The 20380-nt window shown below is 39.1% G+C and overlaps 1 protein-coding gene and 1 long non-coding RNA gene across 2 annotated transcripts in view; both read left to right on the top strand.

The window, feature by feature from the left end:
- LOC139358359 (protein sel-1 homolog 2-like) overlaps window positions 1-16118 on the top strand; it is a 49930-nt gene extending 33812 nt beyond the window's left edge. The window contains exon 6 of the mRNA XM_071078909.1: window positions 16083-16118. The gene's annotated coding sequence lies outside the window, so the exon portion shown is untranslated. The remainder of the gene's footprint in view (window positions 1-16082) is intronic.
- A 684-nt stretch (window positions 16119-16802) lies between these two features.
- Window positions 16803-19241, top strand: LOC139358557 (uncharacterized). Its single transcript, XR_011613705.1, has 3 exons — window positions 16803-16825; window positions 18153-18307; window positions 19201-19241. It is a non-coding gene; the product is annotated as an uncharacterized lncRNA (long non-coding RNA).
- The last annotated feature ends 1139 nt before the right edge of the window (window positions 19242-20380 follow it).

Here is a 20380-nt window from a genome sequence, read left to right as displayed (position 1 = left end):
CATGAAAATTCAGGCTCACAGATAATTTGAATGCTGAATAAGACAGGGCTTTATTGGGTGCAAAAGGAAGAAAAGGAGGAAACAGGGACTCTTGCAAGGCCAGAGTCCCTGCTAGAGTGCTTCCCACCAGCAGTTTCACCCCAGTGTGCAGGCTGGTTGGCATTTTTCCAGGGACCCTCTCCCACCAGCTGTCTCCATGAAAACACATGGACACGTGGGAGGGAACAACACACACACTGGGGCCAGTCAGATGGGGGGTTGTGGAGGGAGAAAGAGTATCAGGAAGAATAGCTAATGGATGCCAGGCTTAATACCTAGGTGATGGGATGATCTGTGCAGCAAACCACCATGGCAAACATTTACCTATGTACCAAACCTGCACATCCTGCACATGTGCCCCTCAACTTAAAATAAAAATGGAAGAAAAAAAAAACCGGAAAGATCAAAAAAGACTTAAGAGGCAGGGCATGGTGGCTGACACCTGTAAGTTCAACATTTTGGGAGGCCAAGGCGGGAAGATCACTTGCACCCAGGAATTGAAGACTAGCCTGGGCAACATAGTGGGACCCTGTCTCTATTTTTTTTTAAAGATTTTTTTAAAAGATTTTTTTAAAGGCAAGAAACATGCCACTCAGTTGCAAAGTACTCATCATATTTGGATACCAATTCAAATAAACAAACTTAAAGAAAAAAGAAGAAAAAAACTTATAAGGCAATTGGGCAAATGTAGATACTGACTGATGATGTTAAGGAATTACTATTAATGCTTTTAGGTGGATATGGTATTATAGTTATGTTATTTTAAAAGGATTTTCTTTTATAGGTACATATTAAAATATTTACAGATGAAATCTATATTATCTTAAGATTTGCTTCAAAATAAACTCGATGGCTGGGGGAAATCAGTGTGGGTATAAATGGACTTGACTATCAGTTGATAATGGATAATTAAATTGGCTGATAGATACCATGGGGTTGATTATATTACTTATTTTATTTTATTTTGAGACAGAGTCTCACTCTGTTGCCAGGTTGGAGTGCAGTGGCACGATTTCGGCTCGTTGCAACCTCCGTCTCCCAGGTTCAAGCAATTCCACTGCCTCAGCCTCCCGAGTAGCTGGGACTACAAGCACCTGCCACCACACTTGGCTAATGTTTTGTGTTTTAATAGAGCCAGGGTTTCACCATGTAGGCCGGGATGGTCTCTATCTCCTGGAATGATCTGCCCACCTTGGCCTCCCAAAGTGCTGGGATTACAGGCGTGAGCCACTGCACCCGGACTACTTTCATACATTTGAAATATTCTATTACAAAAAGGAAAAGTAGGCCAGGCATGGTGGCTCACACCTATAATCCCAGCACTGTGGGTGGCCGAGCACAGGCAGATCACTTGAGGTCAGAAGTTTGAAACCAGCCTGGCCAACATGGTGAAACCCCATCTCTACCAAAAAAAAAAAATTAGCCGAGCATGGTGGCATGCACCTGTAGTCCCAGCTACTTGGGAGGCTGTGGTGGGAGAATCCTTTGGAACCAAGAGGCAGAGGTTGCAGTGAGCTGAGATGGGACCACGGCACTCCAGACTGGGTGATAGAGTGAGACCCTATCAAAAGAAAGGAAAGAAGAATGAAAGAAAGAGAGAGAGAGAGAGGAAGGAAGGAAGGAAGGAAGGAAGGAAGGAAGGAAGGAAGGAAGGAAGGAAGGAGGAAAGAAAGAAAGAAAGAAAGAAAGAAAGAAAGAAAGAAAGAAAGAAAGAAAGAAAGAAAGAAAGAAAGAAAGAAAGAAAGGAAGGAAGGAAGGAAGGAAGGAAGGAAGGAAGGAAGGAAGGAAGGAAGGAAGGAAGGAAGGAAGGAGAAAGAGAAAGAAAGAAAGAAAGAAAGAAAGAGAAAGAAAGAGAAAAGAAAAGAAAAGAAAGAGGAAGGAAAGAAGGAAGGGGAAGGGAAGCGGAAGGGAAGGGGAAGGGAAGGGGAAAGGAAGGGAAGGGAAGAAAAAATAGATGGAATAGGGCAAGACCTGTAGATTACTGAGAGGGAGTGGGATATTTCTATACTTGTCTGGCTTTTGTTGAGAATTGTAGTAACTTTCCCTGCTCCCAAAACGGCAACAGAAAGATTTCTAGTGTCACATGCTGTGTCAGAACATTAACACATATCATGAAAGCATGGAGTCCATCTTTTCTCCCTTTGTATCGGTGAACTTGTAACTACAACCAATAAAGATTAATGAAAGTAATATTACACCATTTCCAAGGCTAAATCACACACACACACAAAAGATATAGGTCTGGCTGTCTCAGTGTGCTTGCCACCATGAAGAGAGCACACAACATGGAGAGGCCACATGTAGGTATTCTGCCCATTAGTTGCAGCTGAGGTCTCAGCCAACAGCTGGCATCAACTGCCCGACCTGCGAGTGAGCAAGTCTTCAGATGATTCCAGTCCCCAGCCTTGGAGTTTTACAACTAAGGCCCCAGTATCATGGACGAGAGACAAGCTATCTCCATTGTATCCTGTCCCAATTCTTGATCCACAGAATCTTGGAGCATAATAAATGGATTTTATATGACACTAAGTTTTGGGGTACTTTGTTCCACAGCCAAAGTAACTGTAACAAGCGTACTTATATTCAGAATTGAAAGGGTAGAATGCACTTTTCTCAGCAAGCACAGATGAAGTTTTTCAGCGATTCCTAGGGATTTGGCATTTTCTCCTGCCTTCAGTTGCATAGCTCGGCTGTGACAGCTAATCCTTTTGCATATAATTTAGTAATAAAGTTTAATCTGCTTTGGCATATCTTTGTTTCTTTAGGACCTTGACTGTTGCTTTGAAGGGAAATAGGAAGTTGTAGTCCTTCTTCTGACAAATGAATATTTGCTTCATCAATATGAAATCTGCACTCTACTGCTCTGTTCTACGCCTTCCAAAGCACCTAAAAGTCTTCTGTTTTAATGCCAAATCTCAACGTAATCTTTTTGAACACTGCATATATCAATTAAACTTGACACATGTAGGACCAATAATGCATATAACTTAACTGAAGTTATGAAAGTATGAACAGCTGTGACAGAAAATCCAGGCAGACAAAAGGTATTCCCTGACTACATCTACATGCAAAATTAAGACTATATAGAAAAGCATTCTAAACAAAATTTTTAAAAATTTGCAAAAAAAAAAATTTTTTTAAATGATTCCACAAAGAAAAAATCTCAATTTATTTGAGAAATGGTAGCTTTGACTAGAAGCAATAAAACTACAAAATGATGGAAAAAAGACAGCTTAGTCACATTTTTTATAAAATTACAAGTCTCCTAATTAATAGCAAAATCGAAATTGAACTGACATATTAAGCACTTAATCATGATGATAATACTACATAGTAAAAGTTATGGAATAGGGCTAATGCCAGATGCAGAGGAAAATATACAACTTTACGTGTTTTAATAAACAAGAAATGGTCGGGCACAGTGGCTCACGCTTGTAATCCCAGCACTTTGGGAGGCCAAGGCGGGCAGATCATGATGTCAGGAGATTGAGACTATCCTGGCTAACACAGTGAAACTCCATCTCTACTAAAAATACAAAAAATTAGCCAGGCATGGTGGCGGGCACCTGTAGTCCCAGCTACTCGGGAGGCTGAGGCAGGAAAATGGCGTGAACCCAGGAGGCAAAGCTTGCAGTGAGCCAAGATCGCGCCACTGCACTCCAGCCTGGGCGACAGAGCAAGACTCTGACTCAAAAAAAAAAAAAAAAAAAAAAAAAAAAAGGAAAAAAAATTAACTCTAGCAAAATAAATGTAGGACAAAAGGATTAGTAAACATAGAAACAGAAATCAATGTAATGAATTAGAGAACAAAGTCATTTATTTCATAAATATAAATGAGATAATTCTTTAATTCTTTAAAATGCCCCCAATAATAGGGACAAAACTCTAGCTGCTACTCACACAATAGGTGCATTTGGTTGTTGCCAGGTGAGCCTCCAATGCCCATAACCAAGGAGGATTTAACAAGGGGATTTTATTGCTTGCAACAAGTAAGGAGGACACCAGAGGTAGTGCCCCAAAGCAGTGCCCCCACAAACAGGCGTGAAAACCGAGCATGTCTTGGGCTGGTCAGCTGAATCACTGTGTGTAGACAGGGACTCCTGGCCGCACAGGCGCAGTGGCAGATTATGTTTCTACATATGTCACATGTATAGAAAATAGAGAATAAGCTCCTCCCTGGGCCAGGTTTTTAAGATGATAACAATGAGAGTTCGCCAAAGTTCATCTCCTACTCAACCATCTCTGGATCCAAGTGTTTTTTGTTTTTCTGGGGCTGAGCTTCTTCCAGGAACTTTTTGAAACAACTCAAGGTGCAACAGTTACAAGTGGGCACTTTTTCAGTGTGTACAGGAAAACCCAGGGCCCCTGAGTTACATACCAGTCTATCACAATTTTTAAAAAATAACCAGTGGGTAACATTGAGAATTTAAAAATAAAACCACAGATTGAAAGAAATATAAGCAATTATGAGACAGTGCTATATTCAACTTTATGTGAATACATTAAAATCTAGATGAAATAAAGACATTTTCCAGAAAATATAAATCAGTTCCTCCTGTAGGGTATTACAGGTCACACTCATATCAATGTGGTAGGAGCCTTGACTAGACCTATAACTATGGAACAAATTGAAAATGTCAAAGATAAGCCTCTCCAAAGACACTACACTCAGATAGTTTTACTAGGAAATTCTATACAATAAAACCATCATAAATTTTTTTCTATTATGTAAATTATTTTTAAAAAAGAAGATCTTTAAATATCATTCTAAAATGCCTTAATAAGAATCCAGAAGAATAAAACAGGCAGATTTCATTTATAAACACCAATATAAGGTTTCTAAATAAAATTTTAGCAAATTGAAAAGCATGAAATTTAATCAAGTAGGATTTTTAACCAGAAATATTAAGATAATTCAACATTAGAATACATTTTTGTAGCTTAATCTCAATAAAATAGCACCGTATCACTTTCTACCTACTTATCCTGCTTCAGTTTTCTTCATGGTACTTGCTGTGATTTGAGTGTTTGTGTCCTCTCCAAAATTCATGTTGAAACTTAATGCCCAATATAACATTATTAATAGGTGAGGCTTTCAGGAGGTGATTAAGCCATGAGGGTGGTGCCCCCTGTATAGGACTAGGTGCCCTTATAAAAGGGCCTGAGGGACGAAGTTTGTTCCTTCTGCCCTTCCACCCTCTGCCAGGGAAGAACACAGGCTTTGACTTTCTTTTTGATTTCTGTAACCTCCAGTGCAGAGGACAGTACCTAGCACCATCTGCTTAGTAAATGCTGATTAAGTGAATTTTATTAATATGCTAAGAAGAAAAAATATAAATAATTATAATACATGCTGAAAATAGAGTGATAAAATTCAACATTTGTTTCTGATTCTAAAAGTTAGTAAACGGAGAACATTTAATTGAAATTATTAGCAAAACGTATATATAATAGCAAACCACAACAGGCATCCATATTAAAATCAGAAACAAACAAAAAGAATACTTGCCATGACCACAATTCATTACACTGTTCTGGAAGTTTTACCCAATAAAATAAAAGGAAATGGGTTACATGAAAGAACTTACAAAATTATTATTTACAGATGATAATGTGTCAACTTATTATACTCAAGAGAATATTTAAAAAACAATGGGTTAGTGTCACATGGCATCTTTTTAAAAATAAATAAATAAATTTAAAAAATAAAAAACAGGCTGGGCACAGTGGCTCATGCCTGTAATCCCAGCACTTTGGGAGGCCGAGACAGGCAGATCACCTGAGGTCAGGAGTTCGAGACCAGTTGGCCAACATGGTGAAACCCCATCTCTACGAAAAATACAAAAATTATCTGGGCATGGTGGCAGGCGCCTGTAATCCCAGATACTAGGGAGGGTGAGGCAGGAGAATCACTTGAACCTGGGAGGTGGAGGTTGCAGTGAGCCGAGATCAGGCCATTGCACTCCAGCCTGGGTGACAATAGCAAGACTCTGTCTCAAAATAAATAAATAAAAATAAAAATAAAAAACAATGGGAAGCCATTAAAAGGTGCTAAACAGGGCCAAGACGACATAAGCAGATTTGGCTCTACCCATACATGAAGAATGGAGAGGAGGAGAACAAGCCTGGATACTACTACAATTGTCCTGATGAGAATTGAGACTAACTCACAATAGCAGGTGCTGAAAGAAATGAATTAGAGAGATATTGTAGAGGTGAAATTCACTGGAAGTTGATGGTAAATTGGTTACTTGGGGTAAGAGAGTAGGAGGTATCTCCGATACCTCCTGCGTGGGGTTATAAATATGAGAGTTCTGGGAAAGAGAGCTGGAGACTCATTATACAGAATGTAGACTTTTCTAATACTCCTGTTTTCAGCCTTGTTCTTCACCAATATTCTTTAATGTGTCTGTGTCTCAAAGTCTGAAGTCTCCTTGGTTTAATTTCTTCAGGGAATAAGCCTCCCATCTCCAGTGGGGTCAGGGGATGGGCTATCCGCCTGGCTGCACAGGACAGGGGTTAGGACTGCTCTTTTTATAGACTTCTAATCAATACCCATGTGTCAGCTCCACCTACTGGGTGGAAACTAGACTCTTTGAGAATCTGCTTTACGTTCTTTTGGTTACATACCCAGAAGCAGAATTGCTGGATCATGTGATAATTGTATTTTTAATTTTTTAAGGAAACTCCATACTGTTTTCCATAGCAGCTGCACCATTTCACATTCCCACAATAGTGCACAGGGTTCCTATTTCTCCCCATCCTCACCAGTTTTTTTTATTTTCTGGGTTTTTTTTTTGGGGGGGGGGGGTGTTTATAGTGGCCAGCTTAATAGGTATGAGGTAATATCTTATTGTGTGTGTTTGTGTGTGTGTGTGTGTATGTGTGTGATTATAGTGACCATCTTTACAGGTATGAAGTAATAGCTTATCGTGGGTTATTTTTGTTTGTTTGTTTTGGTTTTTTTTTTGAGAGGGAGTTTTCGCTCTTGTTGCCCAGGCTGGAGTGCAGTGGCATGATCTCGGTTCACTTCAACCTCCACCTTTTGGGTTCAAGCGATTCTCCTGCCTCAGTCTCCCTAGTAGCTGGGATTACTGGCATGCGCCACCACGCCTGGCCTCTTATTGTGGTTCTGATTCGCATTCCTTAATGATTAATGATGCTGAGCATCTTGATGTTGAGCACCTTTTCATATGCCTATTGGCCATTTGTATATCTTTGGAGAAATATGTATTCAAGGTCTTTACCCATTTTAAAATTTGGGGTACTTGGGAGATTTTTTGTTATTGAGTTGTAAGAATTTTTATACATTCTGGATATTAATCCCTTATCAGATATATGGTTTGCAAATATTTTCTCCAGTTCTACAGGTTGCTTTTTTACTGTATCGATTGTTTCCTTTCCTACTTTTTAAAGTTTGGTGTAGTCCCATTTGTCCATTTTTGCTTTGGTTGCCTGCACATCTGTTGTCATATCCAAGAAATCACTGCCAAATCCAGTGTCATGAAGCTTTTCCTCTACAGTTTGTTTGAGGAGTTTTATAGTTTCAGGACTTACTTTTGGTCTATTCCATCTTTAACTTTTGTATATGATCTAGGGTAAGGGTCCAACTACATTCTTTTGCATGTGGATATCCAGTTTTCCCAACCCCATTTGTTGAAGAGACTATCCTTTCCTCATTGTGCAGCCTTGTCATCCTTGTCAAAGATCATTTGACCACGTATGTGAGGTTTTGCTTCTGTTTTATGCATTCTGTTCCGTTGGTCTAAATGTCTGTCTATATACCCATACTACACGGTTTTGACTACTGTAGGTTTGTAGAATGTTTTGAGATCAGGAAGTATGAGGCCTCCCATTTTGTTTTTCTTTCTCAAGATTGTTTTGGCTATGCAGGGTTTTTTTGCAATTCCATATGAATTTTAGGACGGGTTTTTCTATTTCTGCAAAAAATAACATTGATATTTTAATAGGGATTGCATTAAATCTGTAATTGCTTTCAGTAGTATGAGGATTTTAACAATATTAAGTCTTATGATCCATCAACACAGCTGTCTTATTGATTTGTATCTTCAATTTCTTTCAGCAATGTTTTGTAGTGACTTATGTAAAAGTCTTTTACTTTTTTAGTTACGTTTATTCCTAAGTATTTTATCTTTTTAATGCTATTGTAAGTGGAAGTGTTTTCTTTTCTTCCTTTTTTCTTAATTATTTGTTGCTAGTATGTAGGTACACAACTGATTTTTGCACAGTGTTTTTGTGTCCTGCAGCTTTGCTGAATTCATTTATTAGTTATTTTTTGGGGGGGGTTGTTGTTTGTTTGTTTGTTTGTTTTTGAGATGGGGGTTTCACTTTGTTGCCCAGGCTGGAGTGCCGTGGCATGATCTCAGCTCGCTGCAACCTCCGCCTCCCAGGTTCAAATGATTCTCATGCCTCGGCCTCCCGCATAACTGGAATTACAGGCACCTGCCACCACGCTTGCCTAATTTTTTAGTATTTTTAGTAGAGATGGAGTTTTGCTATGTTGGCCAGGCTGGTCTCAAACCCCTGACCTCAAGCAACCCACTTGCCTTGGCCTCCCAAAATGCTGGGATTACAAGGGTTGGTCACCGCGCCTGGTCCATTTAATAGTTTTAACTCTGTGTGTGTGTGTGTGTGTGTGTTTGTGTGTGTGTCTAATCTTTAGGAATTCTACATGTAAGATCATGTCACCTGGGAATAGAGATCATTTTACTTCTTCCTTTCCAATTTGGATAACTTTTATTTCTTTTTATTGCCTAATTGTTCTGTCTAGGACTTCCATGACTATGCTGAATGGAAGTAGTAAAAGTGGGCATCTTTGCCTTGATCCTGATCTTAGAAAGCAATCAGTTTTTTACCATTGGGTATGATGTAAGTTGTAAGCTTTTATATATGGCCTTTATTATGTTGAGGTAATTTCCTTCTAGTCCTTGTTGGTTGAATGTTTTTCTCACAAAAGCATGTTGAATTTTGTCAGATATTTTTTATCTATCAATAGCTTTTGTCCTCCATTCAGTTAATGTGTTGTATTATGGAATTGACTTTTTTTTTTTTTTTTAAAGACAAGATCTGGCTCTATTCCCCAGGCTAGAATGCAGTGCAGTGGCGTGATCTTGGCTCACTGCAACCTCCACCTCCTGGGGTCAAGTCATCCTCCCACCACAGCCTCCCAAATAACTGGGAATACAGGCACGCACCACCATGTCCAGTTAATTTTTGTATTTTTTGTAGAGACAAAGTTTTACCATGTTGGCCAGGCTGGTCTCAAACTCGTGAGCTCAAGCGATCTGCCCACTTAGGTCTCCCAAAGTGTTGAGATTACAGGCATGAGCCACTGCGCCAACCTGATTCACTTTTATATGTTGAAACATTCTTGTATTTCAGGAGTAAGTTCCTCTTGGTTATGGTGTATAATCCCTTTAATGTGCCATGAATTCAGGTTGCTAGTATTTTGTTGAGGATTTTGGCATCAATATTCAGGTATATTGGTCTATGGTTTTCTTGTTGTATCCTTGTCTAGTTTTGGTATCAGGGTAATGCTGGCCTCATAGAAAGTTTGGAAAATGTGAAGGATTTCTGTTAATTCTTAAATTTTTGGTAGAATTCTCTAGTGAAGGCATTTGGTCCTGGGCTTTTCTTTGTTGGGAGGTTTCTGATTACTGATTCAGCCTATTAACTAGTTACAAATCGTTCAGATCTACTATTTCTTCAAACCTCAGTATTGGTAGGTTGTATTCTTCTAGCAATTCATCCATTTGTTTTAAGTTATCCAATTTGTTGGTGTATAATTGTTCATAACAGTATGATCCGTTTTATTACTGTGGCATCGTTTGTAATGTCTCCTCTTTCACTTCTGAATTTTGTTGAGTCTTCTCTCTTATCTTGTTAATCTAGCTAAAGGTTTGCAAATTTTGTTGATTTTTTGTTTGTTTTGATTTATGAGATGAAGTCTTGCTCTGTTGCCCAGGCTGGAGTGCAGTGGTGTGACCTCTGCTCACTGCAACCTCCACCTCCTGGGTTCAAATGATTCTCCTCCTTAGGCTCCCCAATAGCTGGGATTACAGGTGCCTGCCACCATGCTTGGCTAATTTTTGTATTTTTATTACAGACGGGGTTTTGCCATTTTGGCCAGGTTGGTCTCGAACTCCTGTCCTCAGGTGATCCACCCACTTTGGCCTCCCAAGGTGCTGGAGATTACAGGCATGAGCCACTGCACCTGGTCAAACTTTTGTCGATATTTTTTAAAAACCTAACTTTTAGTTTTGTTGACTTCTTGGTATCGGCTTTCTAGTCTCTCTTATTTCTACTCTAATCTTTAGTATTTCCTTTCTTCTGCTAACTTTGGGTTAGGTTTGTTCTTTTTTCAGTTCTTTGAGGTATAAAGTTAGGTTGCTGATTTGAGATCTTCTTTAGTAATGCATTTTATATCATATACTGCTCTAAACTTCCCTCAGCATCTTATGGGATGCTTTCTTGCATCCCCATAAGTTTTCATGTGTTTTGTTGTTTGTTTTCATTTTTCTCAAGATATTTTCTAATTTCCCTTGTGATTTCTTCTTTGACTCATTGGTTGCTCAAGAATAAGTCATTTTTTCTTTCCACGTATTTGTGAAGTTTTTAGTTTTCCTTTTGCTGTTGATTTCTAGTTTCATTCCATTGGGTTTGGAAAAGATACTTGGTATGATTTAAATATTCTTAAATTTGTTGAGACTTGTTTTCTGTCCCAAAATGTGATCTATCTTGGAGACTGTTTTTATGTGCCCTTGAGAAGAATGTATACTTTTGCTCCTGTAAAGTGGAATGTTCCGCATATGTCTGGTCCAACTGGTCTGTAATGGACCTTATTGTGTAAACATAATAAGGTCTTTTGTTATTGATCTTCTATCTGATTGTTCTATTTAATATTGAATGTGGGGTACTGAAATCTCTTACTATTGTGTTACTTTCCATTTCTTCCTTCAGTTCTGTCAATATTTGTTTCATACGGTTGGATGCTTTGCTCTTAGATGCAAATATATTTATAATTGTTACATCTTTCTAATGAAGTGAACCTTTTATCATTATATAATGTTCTTCTTTGTCTCTTACGACAATTTTTGGTTTAAAGTCAGTTTTCTCTGATATAAGTAGGGCTGGTCTGGCTCTTTTTTGGTTACCATTTGCCTGTGTTAACAAAAGATCAATGAGTTCTGTGGAGGAAAAGGGGGAGCTTTATTTTCTAAAAGCAATCTGCAGATTGGAGAGATGCAGCCTTCAGTGCAAAATCAAAGTGTGACCTGAGGTCGGGGTTGGAAAGTTAGAGTTTATAAAGGCCAAAAACACAGGTCAGGGGAGGCGAATCAAGGGAGTGGGGAACAGAGTCTTGATTAAATGATCTTTAAGCCCCATTTCACCAGTCTGTCTTAATTAGCTGGTTCCAGGTGGTCAGTGGGGAGGCACCAGGTGGTCTGTTGGGGTCAGTTGAGGAATTTCTAGCTGCAGTTATTTTCAGGAATTGTTCTTTGACTTCGTTGTGGAAAAACGGGTTTTACAATGCTTTCCAAGGACACAGAGAGTGTGACCATTTCTTCACCCTGCCATATAACTCTTCGTTCTGCTTTTAAATTTTCAATCACAGGGAGTCCATCTTGTCTGTTAAGTGGGGGCATAATTTGACACATGGAATATCTTTTTCTATCCTTTAATGTTCAGCCTATGTGTGTCCTTATACTAATGTGAATCTCCTGTAGACAGTATATAGCTGAATCTTGTTTTCTTATTCATTCAGTCACTCTATATCTTTTCATTGGGAAGTTTAATCCATTTACATCTAAAGCAATCACTGATAGGGAAGGAGTCACTATTGCTGTTTTGTTATTTTTTTCTGCATGTCTTGTAGTTATTTTGTCCTTCTTTTCCTCTCTTACTGTATTCCCTTGTTTTTAGTTGTGTGTGTTTGTTTTTGTTTTAATGGTGTGCTTTGATTCCTTTTTCATTTTCTTTGTGCATCTTCAATGCACATTTTCTTTGTGATTACCATGAAGAATTTATAAAAATATCTTATACTTTTTTTTTTTTTTTTGAGATGGAGTCTCACTCTGTCGTCCAGGCTGGAGTGCAATGGTGCAATCTCAGCTCACTGCAACTTCCACCTCTCAGTTTCAAGCAATTCTGCCTCAGCCTCCCGAGTAGCTGAGATTACATGCACCTGCCATCAGACCTGGCTAATTTTCATATTTTTGTAGAGACGGCATTTCACCATGTGGGCCAGGCTGGTTTTAAACTCCTGACTTCAGGTGATCCATTCTCCTTGGCCTCCCAAAGTGATGGGATTGTGGGCATGAGCCACTGTGGATGGCCAAAATATATTATACTTATAACAATCTATATTAAACTGACAATGACTTAATGTCAATCACACATAAAATCTCAAGTCATTTATATCTTCCCACCACTGTATGTTATCAATGTCACAAATTATATCTTTTTAATATTTTATATACATTAATGTAGTTTTATAGTTTAATTATTTCTATGCTTTGTCTTTTAAATTTATATACCAGAATTGATTTATGCATCACCATTACAATACTAAAGGATTCTGTATTTGTCTACATATTTACCTTTTCATAGAGCTTTATATTTTCACATGCTTTTGTGTTGCTTTCTAGAGTTCTAGAGTCATTTCTTTTCAACTTATAGGACTGCCTTTAGCAATTCCTTCAAAGCAGGTTTAATGATAAACTCCCTTAGTGTGTGTTTGTCTGGGAAGGGCTTTATTCTTCTTTCATTTTTGAAGGACAGACACTTTTACCAAATACAGTGTTTTTGGTGGACAGCTTTTTCTTTTCCTTTTTTCCTTTTTAATGGAGTCTTGCTCTGTCACCAGGTTAGAGTGCAGTGGCGCGATCTTGGCTCACTGAACCTCCGTCTCCTGGGTTGAAGTGATTCTCCTGCCTCAGCCTCCCAAGTAGCTGGGACTACAGGCATGCACTACCACGCCCAGCTAATTTTTGTATTTTTAGTAGAGACGGGGTTTCACCGTGTTGGCCAGTATGGTCTCAATCTCTTGACCTTGTGATCCTCCCACCTTAGCCTTCCAAAGTGCTGGGATTACAGGTGTGCACCACCATGCCTGGTCTGCACAGGTTTTTCTTTCAGCATTTTGAATACATTATCCCATCCTCTTCTGGTCTGTAATGTTTCTGGTGAGAAATCTGCTGATGTTACAGGAGCTTCCTTATATGTGACCAGTGACTTTTCTCTTGGGGTTTTCAACATTCTTTGCCATTGACTTTTGAAAACTTGATTGTAATGTGTCTTGGTTTGGGGTTCTTTGGGTTCATCTCACTTGGAATCCTTTGAGCTTCTTGAATTTAGATGCCTATTTCCTTCCTCAGATTCATGAGTTTTCAATCATTTTATCTTCAAATAACCTCTCTGTCCTTTTCTCTCTCTTCTTCTTCTGAGACTCTCATAATGTGTATATTGTTCCATGTGATGGTATCCCATAAGTCCCTTAAGCTTTCTTTACTTTTCTTCATTCCTTTTTCTTTTTGTTCCTCTAATTCAATAATTTCAAATGACCTATGTTCAAGTTTGCTGATTCATCAGTTTCATCAACTCTATTATTGAATTCCTTTAGTGCATTTCTAAAATTCAAATATTGTATTCTTCAGCTTCAAAATTCCTGGGTTTATTATTATTATTATTATTATTATTATTATTATTTTAGATGGAGTCTCGCTCTGTCACCCAGGCTGAATGGAATGCAGTGGCGTGATCTTGGCTCACCGCTCCACCTACTGGGTTCACACCATTCTCCTGCCTCAGCCTCCCAAATAGCTGGGACTACAGGCACCCGCCACCATGCCTGGCTAATTTTTTTTCTTTTTTCTTTTTTTTAGTAGTGACGGGGTTTCACCGTGTTAACCAGGATGGTCTCGATCTCCTGACCTTTTGATCCGCCCACCTCGGCCTCCCAAAGTGCTGGGATTACAGGCATGAGCCACTGCACCCAGCCCAGAATTTGTTTTTTTAGTAGTTTTTCTTTGTTGATATTCTCATAGCGTTCATGCATCATTTTCCAGATTTTATTTTCTGTATTCTCTTATGGTTCATTGAGCTTCTTCAAGATGATTATTCTGAATTATTTGTTAGGTAATTCATTGTTTGGTGTTTCTTTAAGGTTGATTTCAGGAGATTTTGTTCCTTCCATAGGACCATCTTTTCCTGTTTCCTTGTGTGCCTTGTTGTTGTTGTTGTTATTTTGCTATGATTTGTGCACTTGAAAAAACAGCTATCTCTCCTAGTCTTCATAGACTAGCTTCATATGTGAAAGGCCTTCACCAATCAGCACAGTTAAAAATTCTGAAGGCTTCTCAAACCTTTTCTGGGGATGCATCTTCTCTGGGCTTGTGCATGTAATTTCCCAATTAGAGTGGTTTCCCACTTTGTTTGTTTGTTTGTTTGTTTGTTTGTTTCCAGGAGTTTATAATCTCTTACTCCTTCTGATGTCTGTCTGTGGTACTGCAGGTTCTCTGGCACTGCAGTAAGCCATTGAGCTCTTTTGTTCTCAGTAGCCCCTAGGGATGGAAAATATACTGGTTCTGTCAGCACTGTGAGTTAGGTGAGGAAAAAAACAGTCACTGGAACAACCCCCTGAAAAGTCATATGTTCCTTTCTTCTCTTTCCCTCCCAAGGTAGTAACTGTCAGTTGGGCTTTTTCTCCTGAGAGCACCAAGCTGTGCTGGCTTGAGGGAGGAGGGATCATGGATGAAATTAAATGGCTTTTCTTACCTGTTTCGTGGACTATTCTTGACTTTGAGCTTGCCTGCTGTCCTATCACTTCTTAACTGGTTTCTGGAGTTCTCAAAAAGGCTTTTTTGATCATATATAATTAAATCACTGTCCCTATAAGGGAATGCAGTCTGAGGCTTCCTATTCCATCGTCTTGCTCTGTGCTCAGCCTTTCATTTTTTTATTCAGTGTATTTGTTATTGTTTGAATATTTTACATCCATCACATTAAAAATAATATGAAGAAAAGTATCCAAATCTAAATGTTTCAAATATTGAAGGAAAAATATTTCATTTCCAATAAAGTATAAAAGGGCCTTTGGTTTTATTACTATAATTTATACTAAAGTACAGTAAGAATTAGCCTATATTTACATATATTACACAAATTTTCCACTATTGTGAGCATTCCCAAATTCCTGCAGCCTTAAAAAAAATGTAAAGGGGTGCTTTGTTATGGTATAAGAAATAAATTAACAATGGTTGGGCATGGTGGCTCACGCCTGTAATCCCAGCACTCTGGGAGGCCGAGGCACGTGGATGGATCACTTGAGGTCAGCCTGGCCTCAGGTGAAACCCCATCTGGGCAATTGAGACCAGCCTGGCCAACATGGTGAAACCCCATCTCTACTAAAAACACAAAAATAACTTGAACCCAGGAAGTGGAGGTTGCAATGGGCTGAGAGCACGCCATTGCACTCCAGCCTGGGCAACAAGAGCGAAACTTCATCTCAAAAAAAAAAAAAAAAAAAAACTAACAAAGAAAGAGGCCGGGCGCCATAGTTCACACCTGTAATCTCAGCACTTTGGGAGGCCAAGGTGGGCAGATCACGAGGTCAGGAGATCAAGACCATGCTGGCCAACATGGTGAAACTCTGTCTCTACTAAAAATACTATATATATTTATATATATATATGTGTGTGTATGTGTGTGTGTGTGTGTATATATATATATAGAGAGAGAGAGAGAGCGAGAGCCAGGCGTGGTGGTGGGCACTTGTAGTCCCAGCTACTCAGAAGGCTGAGGCAGGAGAATCACTTGAACCTTGGAGGCGGAGATTGCAGTGAGCCAAGATCACGCCACTGCACTTCAGCCTGGGCGAGAGAGAGAGACTCCGTCTCAAAAAAAAAAAAAAAAAAAAATTAATGCAAATTATGAAGCAGACATTTAAGATATCCCTTATCCATATAGATAAGAATAAATATGAGATAAATTGATTAAATTGTATTTTTTCTTTTGTGCTTTAGGCATTAGGATTTTTGTCTTCTTATGGAATAGGAATGAAATATGATCAAGCTAAGGTAAAGGTCATTCTGTTTTATTCTGGAACAAAATTGATTTCTTTAAAAGGGACATTGAATAAAATCTACTCATTAATTAAAGGGGTTCACTCTAGTGTAGTAGTTGAAAGCACCAGCTTAATAGTCAAAGAAACGTAGTGTTCTTATGCCATAAGTTTCTTAAAGCCTCAGAAGTCAACTTCTTCATTGAAGATAAATAATATCTGCTTCATAGGGAAATTATGATGATTAAATGAAATATCTTATACAATGCCCTTATCACAGACTCCAGAGATTAGTAAACCCCTAATAAATGGCAGCCATCTTTACAAAGGAGAGTGAAATTTGAAATTTATTTTGGAGTAACTCAGTGGGTCATTGTGGGACTAGGAATAAAAAAGGAATCATTGGTTTGAGTTTCAAATTTAAATGACCAACCTGGTTTGGGGGGTTTTTTGTTTGTTTGTTTTTACTTTAGGCACTGATATATTACACCTTTGGAAGTGCTGGAGGAAGCATGATGTCCCAGATGATTTTGGTTTGTAAACAGAATATTCTCGGGACCAAATTTGTATGCCATAAATACAGCATTGTCTTGAATATTAAGATGCATCTGTTGGTGTTTTAGGGGTACAGATATTTGTCAGGAATCAATGTTCTACAGAATTGTGAAGTTGCCCTAAGTTCTTACAAGAAAGTGGCAGATCATAGTAAGTAATCCACATAACTTATTTTAAAATAAACAGCTGCCAAGGAATTAGAAAAATGAATCAATAACAGTTCAATTGATATAAACTTATGAAAATATCAAAAGTGTATGTTCTTAACATGTTGTAATACAATTCTTTTAATATAATACAGAGTTTCTGTTTCCTTAATAGCTACTTTCCAAATAATTTTAAAAGATTATACTCAGTTTTTATTTTCATTAATATGTATCCCCAAACAATTCTGTTTTACTTGCTTTTGTGATGTTCTTTCCTTTACTGAGGATTTGAATGTAACATCAATAAATATTAAGCAGTTACCATAAAAATAACATTTAGAATATGGGATGACTGCCAAAAATTCCTAAAGGAATGAATGTAAGGTACATACACTGGAGGTATCTATCACCACATATGAGAGCAATTCAAGCAACCATTAGTCTAAATGTAATCAGAATAACATCTAAACACACATCTTTGGCACTATTAGGATCTGAGAAAAGAAAGAAGGAGAAAAAAATGGTTTTGAGTTTAAGATGCTATATATAACAAGATCATTTCATGTGCTTAATGAAATTTGAATTACTATATATATTTCAAACTGCACACTTTGTCAGGTGTATTCAAGCATGTTTATATTTATTTTCAGACTATCCATAGGAAGTAATTAAAGAGCAGTGATTATACCTGTATTACAGTCTTAGTCCCAGAAAAAAATTATGGATAGAGTGAGTTGTCTGCTCCTAAAATATCCCCTTTCCGTGAGTCTTTTTGGTCAAGATCTTCTGTAGAGTCTGATATAAGTTGATACAATACTTGCATAGGTTGCGAAGAAGAACTAGAGAACCCAATAAACAAAAATCTGCACTTTTTTTTTTTTTTTTTGAGACAGCGTATCCCTCTGTCATCCATGTTGGAGCACAGTGGCTCGATCTCTGCTCACTGCAGCCTCCGCCTCCTGGGTTCAAGCAATTCTCATGCCTCAGTTTCCCAGGTATCTAGCATTACAGGCGTGCACCACCACACCTGGCTAATTTTTGTATTTTTAGTAGAGACAGGGTTTCACCGTGTTGGCCAGGCTGGTCTCGAACTCCTAACCTCAAGTGATCTGCCCGCCTCTGCCTCCCAAAGGGCTGGGATTACAGACACGAGCAACTGTGTCTGGCCAAAAATCTGCAAATTTCTATTTTTCATGGATCTTCTGTCTCTATTAGTTGAACAGATTTCTGCACAATTTAAGATAATAAGCTAACGGTGTTTTCTCTAAATTGACTGTTATCTCTGGCAGCCTCTGTTTTCTAGCTATTCTCTGGCTTGTTTTTATTCACAGTTGCTGACACATTTGAAAAAAGTGAAGGTGTTCCAGTGGAAAAAGTAAGACTAACAGAAAGACCTGAAAATCTGAGTTCTAACAGTGAGATTTTGGATTGGGACATATACCAATACTATAAATTTTTGGCAGAAAGAGGAGATGTTCAGATACAAGTAATGTATACAGATGAGATTGAGTTTTTAGAACATGAAAATTACAAGGGGCTTAATTCTTTCTGGGTCCTGGAGGGATGAACAACACCCCATCCTAAATAGGAAAGGGGAGAGACACGCCCTCCTGTCGCCCTACTCCTGTTTTGTTCCCTGCTACTTGCAGTTCCTGTAGCCCACTGCAGAACTAGTTGCCATAATAATAGCAATGTTTTTGCATTTCTTCCTTAAAAATTAATTAACTAATTTTTTTTTTTTTTTTTTTGAGATGGAGTCTCGCTCTGTCGCCAAGGCTGTAGTGCAGTGGCGCGATCTCCGCTCACTGCAAGCTCTGCCTCCCAGGTTTACGCCATTCTCCTGCCTCGGCATCCCGAGTAGCTGGGACGACAGGCGCCCACCACCGTGCCCAGCTAATTTTTTGTATTTTTAGTAGAGACAGGGTTTCACTGTGTTAGCCAGAATGGTCTAGATCTCCTGACCTCGTGATCTGCCTGCCTCGGCCTCCCAAAGTGTTGGGATTATAGGTGTGAGCCACTGCACCCGGCCCCAGTGTTGGTTTTAATATGAATAAACTACAACAATCCAGAAAGGTTCTGTCTTTGGGAATGGGACAGTATTTGCACAATCTTTGAGAGTCAAGAGCTAAAGCCCCTAGGTTTACGTGCCTGGGTGATTCTGTACCCTGGCAGGCCGGCTTCCAGCCACTAAGGAAGCCATATGTCCAGCAGCAACCAATTACCCAATAAATGATACAGTCTGGAATGTTTCCCTGAATTTTTCAGGACATTTCAAACGCGTCCAACAATCAACATACTACAGTAGAATCACCACATAAATGTTTTATTTATTTAAAGTAATACTGCTGCTAAAATCATTTCCAAACTCATCGTTCCTAGGTCTCTCTTGGACAATTACATCTAATTGGGAGGAAAGGTCTAGATCAAGATTACTACGTAAGTCAATCTCAAGATCCAGTCACATGCGGTGAGGAAGGTAATAGTGAGGGAGGCTGGCAGGGAAGTGAAAGCAGGGAGAGGGAGAGGTGGAAGAGTTGCTCAGAAAGCCCACTGATGCTTTGTTGGTCAACTATGCTTCCCAGCTTCTTAGGAAGAACTAAGTTCTCCAGAGGGAGCACTTGCCCACCTGCGTTCAAGTACAAAGGGGAAGGGACTTCTGAGGAGCAATCGAGGCAGGGGAGTATCCATGTTCCAGCAGAACCTAGTCTCTGCCCACTCACACACACCTTGGGCCGGGATTAGGAGAGAGAATATCCACACCTGCCAGCCTGAACCCAAGGCCAGCCACAGAGTCCACCTGGGGATCACTGCTAAGGAGCCTGAGAAGCAACTTCATCCCCATTTGGCTAAATCAGAAGACAGACTGCTTTTAATATAATTAAAAATATATTAAACATCCTTATACATTTGCAAAGCTCCTTTCAATCATTTTGCTTAACCTTACCTCATCCCAGTGAGGTTAAAAGGTTAATTAACCAGCCGGGCACAGTGACTCACGCCTGTAATCCTAGCATTTTGGGAGGCTGAGGCGGGTGGATTACGAGGTCAAGAGAATTGGCAAACATGGTGAAACCCCATCTCTACTAAAATTACAAGAAATTAGCCGGGTGTGGTGGCACATGCCTGTAATCCCAGCTACTCGAGAGGCTGAGGCGGGAGAATCACTTGCACCCAGGAGACAAAGGTTGCAGTGAGCCCAGATCATGCCACTGCACTCCAGCCTGGGCCACAGGGCAAGACTCCATAAAAAAAAAAAGAAAAAGAAAAAGAAAAAAAAGTTAATTAACCATTCAAATTTATAGTGAAGAAAAAAGCAAATGAACAAATGAACTTGACCTACACAGGATCCTCCTCTGTAAGATGTCAGGATCATGGGATGAGTTCTTGCTTAGATTCTGATAGTGGTTTCAAGGCCCTACATCACCACAGACCTGGGAAGTAACTGAATTTTTTTAAAAAAAGATGATCTTGCTGCTCTTTTCATTTATAGGTACCACATGCTCCTTGTCTCAAAGGAACACAGCCTATTTCAACATAGTCCCAATGGCTACATGATAGA

Source organism: Macaca nemestrina, chromosome 15 (genome assembly GCF_043159975.1).
Source record: "Macaca nemestrina isolate mMacNem1 chromosome 15, mMacNem.hap1, whole genome shotgun sequence".
Taxonomy (NCBI): Eukaryota; Metazoa; Chordata; class Mammalia; order Primates; family Cercopithecidae; genus Macaca; species Macaca nemestrina.
This window is presented reverse-complemented; position numbering and strand designations above follow the sequence as displayed.